Source organism: Pteropus vampyrus, unplaced genomic scaffold, assembly GCF_000151845.1.
Source record: "Pteropus vampyrus isolate Shadow unplaced genomic scaffold, Pvam_2.0 Scaffold192, whole genome shotgun sequence".
Taxonomy (NCBI): domain Eukaryota; kingdom Metazoa; phylum Chordata; class Mammalia; order Chiroptera; family Pteropodidae; genus Pteropus; species Pteropus vampyrus.
Genome location: NW_011888973.1, coordinates 1645240 through 1649464, shown reverse-complemented (window position 1 = coordinate 1649464; position 4225 = coordinate 1645240).

Here is a 4225-nt window from a genome sequence, read left to right as displayed (position 1 = left end):
GGTCCGGGTCCTGGGGCGCCGGTGCATGGCAACGTCTGCGCGGCTCTGCCCCCCGCTCCTCGGAGGGGAGCGGGTCTTTGAGCAGCGTTTCCACTTCGGGCCACCCTCGGCCCGGGGCGAGCGCGGCGGGGGTGGGGAGGGGGCGCGGACACCGCGTTCAGGACAGGCTGCCCCCGGCCCCGGCGTTGGGAGGGAAAGCGGCCGGGTAGCGCTCGCCGCTCTGGGCAGAGGCGAACAACAAAGGATATTAATGTTGACGGATGAATACGGGAGGCTCCCTTCCTTTCCCTCCTCCCATTTCGGGCCGATCACAGTTCCCGTTTTTGTTGTTTGATTTCAGCTGGGTCGCCCCTTGACAGTTACTCCTTTTAGGGTTGCGACTGTTAAGAAGCCAGACTCTCGGACAAGCCTTCGGCGGCCAAATGCAATTAGAACCTCTCAGATGATTTCGCAGGGAGAAAGCATTATGGATTTTACTAACAACCTTTATTTATTATTATATGGTTCGTCCCGCCGATGGAGGTACTTTAAAAAAAAAAAAAGGGTGCAGATCTAGTGATTTAGACGATGTGTACGCATTTGCTTATGTTCTAAATTCATTTTCCGGTAATGTGACAAATCTGGAGAGCCTTTCCAGGGAGTCATAGTCACGGGCGTTTTTTTTTTTTTTTTTTTTTTTTCAACTTCGCCTGGGTATAGGACTTTGGAGACCCCCGAGAGGACTGTGTGATTAAACGGTCGTTCCTACGTTTTCCATTAGCTTCCATTCTGAACCGACCGATTAGCGACACAGTAGTTGGCTCTGGCCCCACCTTTGGGAAGGAGTTCCAGCTTTCAAAGTGGAAGGGGGAACCTTTGCCGGTTACTCCGCTGGCAGGGAGTGGGTGGTGGTGGCGATTTTCCCTCTCCTCACTCACACCTTCTTGGCGTGTAGATTAACTCTTGCTAGGAGACATTGCCTTTGCTGAGCTGGTGAGGAACCGACTGTCCCCTTGTCACCAGATTGAACACTCAGTATGGGAAGCAGCCCCCCTGCCCGGGCCCCACTGCCCCTCTTGGAGCCGAGCCCAGATGTTGCTTTCTTCCAAGTGGTAAATTATAAGATAGATTATGGACGAGATTTATTTTCTTGGTTTCTTTCCATGCCAGGTCTCAGCTGGGAAGCTGGTATTGATTAGCTCGTCCCTGGCCTTTCTTTACAAGCTGTGGGCAGCGGCTTAGCACACACTCTGGGATTTCCTGGAATGGCAAACCGGATATTATCAGTCAAGTGTTTGGGGCTGCAGCAGACACCTCGCTTTCGGGCGGTTGGGACTTGGTTGTGGAGAAGGAGGAGGTGGAATGCTGAGTGCACGGGTGGGAAAAGGAGGTTGAGTGAGGTGAGAGGTGACAGCAGAGGTGTCTGCTGTGCTCGCTTATACGGTACGACACATAACGGAATGTTAACTCTCTTATTATCAAGTTTTGAGCATTTGGCTTATGGACTGTTGAGCCGTTTTTTGGAATCCATCTGTTTGGCGTGCGTGTGTGTGTGCGGTGAAAATTTTGCTGGGATACTTATGTGTGGACTTTCTCACCGTGGTGAACACTTTGTAGCTGCCCATGCTGCAACTTATTTATTTAAAATTTATTTTCATGGTGACATTGGTTAACGAAATCCAATAAGTTTCAGCTGTACACTCTAACAGTAAGGCATATGTATATTTACACTGTGTTCTCTGCCCATAGTTAGATTTCTTCCTGTCACCACGTATTTGGCCCCCTTTACCCCATTTACCTCCCCCCAGGTAACCACTGGTGTGTAGTCCATGTCCATGAGTCTCTGTTTGCAACTTATTATTTTTTCTTAACTTTGGTTAGTGTATGTGCTTTTGTCATCTAGTTTTTATATAAACACTACAGAAAATATATTTTATGGACACAAATGTGTGGCTGATAGCAGGTGTAGTAATAATTCTGTTTCCTCATTCTTTGAAATAAATCAGTCTTTGTAACTTGGAATATCTGAAGTTTCAGTGCATATTGTCTATTTCTACAATGATACTTATCTACCACCAGTTATGTATAGTTATGTATCTTTACATGTTTTATGTTTCAATTTCAAGCAACATACTATAAACATAGATAAAATTACTTATATTTTATCAGAAATAGAAAGTCCTTTTCAAACCTGTCTCCTCCACTTAATTGATGGATGGTCTTAATGTAAACAGTCACATAGCTAAGTGTCCAGTCCTCGGGATTTAGAAAGGTACAGTGATAAAGCTGTAGTCCCAAGGGAGAGGAAACCTTATCTCTTTAAAAGATGTTAGTAGGCACAATGATAGGCATATTTTATCTTTGGAGGTTCAGGTTAGCCCTCGGTCCTAGTCTAGACACTACTGCCAGCTGTGGGACTTTAGGTAAAGTCAGTTCACCTTTCTCGGTCCTAGCCTCTGGGTCAAGTGATATCCGTGATCCTTCCCAGTCCTAATCTCAAACACATGTGTCTTTTGGTTAGAAAAACATCCCCATTGTATAGAGATTGTTATATGAGAAAGACCCTTTTGCTGCGACACGTCCCACCTGGTTTTTAACTGAGATCGGAGGTAAGCAAAAGCTACCTGGCAAGATGCCAAAGCCGAGGTGCTGGTTGCTCATTTTTTCAATCTGTTTGGTTCTCTCTCCAGTAGGAACTCCACGGGCAGTGACTAAAGCGTTCTTGATCGCCCCCTCGCAAATTCCTGCACGATCACTATCTGCCTCCTGCATGCCCGCATCTGTCATACCCCTCTCCCTGCCCTCAAAGCAGTGGCAATTAGTCACAGAGAAATTAAGACCATGGCAGATTATGTCTGCATTCATTTTTCATCAGGCATTTATGTACAGCGTCCCCAGGTGAGCCACAGAGTCTCACTGACCTGCAGATTGCGCCTCTCAACCCTGGCCAGGTGTTTTACGTGCTTGAGCCTCGTTAAGCTTACAGGGAGAACATGGGCTGGGCTGATCAGTGCAAAAAAAAACCACTGTGAGCCTTACAAGAAATAGCACTTACAACAAGCTGATCTGAGGTCACGAGTGTCATTTTGAAGACAAAGTACTGTAGTCCTAATATCAACGAGTCCTCGGAAATATTCCTGTCCTCCCGGTAGGAATCTCATTTTTCTAAAGCCCTTCTTTTTTAGGGGAAGAGATGTCTGTACAGAGCCTTTAGAATGCCTTTTCCTTCAGGGGGTACTTTAATGGCGGTGTGCGAGGGAGAGTTATGAGTGAGTGCATCTTTCTCTTAGCCGCTTTCACGTTCTTAGCGAGCACTGTCTTAAAGTGTTTCCTATTTGTGATACCATGATGTGGCCATATAACGTGTATAGCTAAATGATGAAGTGCTGCCTGGGGTCGTTTGTGGGATTTAGAGCCAGACACAGGATTCTAAACTTTAAGTGAGAAGAGAAGGAGTGATTTATATCCCCAAGTGAAGTGCCACTGCAGGGCCGCGCAGACGGCAGGCTGGCAGCTGATGCTCGCGTGGGCCTCCTGTGGGGGCGGCCTGTAAACAGGTTCCCCTCTTTTGGTCAAATCCCCAAGTGCTGATTTTTTTCACGAGGTCCCGGCAGTAGCGCAGAAATGCTGCCTTTGCTTTCTAGCCTTGGTCCCCGCCCCCCCGCCTCCTTCACGCCCTGCCAGAGGCTGTGTGGTAGGTACTACAAACAGATTACAAAAATTTCGAGAAACTTTAGCTTCTGTATCTAGCTCTCTTTAGGAGACTACAGTTTATCTTTGATGCAGTATGTCCAAGTTGCTGTCATAGGGACTGTGTGCCATGAGCATATATGGCAGAAAAACAAACTCTAAGGAAACTCAACCAAACTGCTGTAACTGTAAAGTAACAATACAGTGTTTTATAGCTGAAAAAAATGTGAAATTGTTTTGAGTCTACTCTCTGAAGGAGAATGATAATGTCCATTTAAAAAACGATGAAGCAACTTATTCTGGATCAGTGGTTTTTAATCTCGTTTGACTTTCACTCATAATAGGAAATACATTTAATTTCCTGAATTGATATATATTCGGACACCGTCAGCACCACCCGCCACACGTGTCAGTGAAACAGTATTAGCCCATACTCTGTGTGATGCTCCCCCATTTTTCATTAAAAAAAAAAAAAAAGCAGCTCATTGCTAATTTGACTTAACGATTCGTTGTTGGGTCCTGACCCACAGTTGGACAAGCACTGCTCCAGATGCTA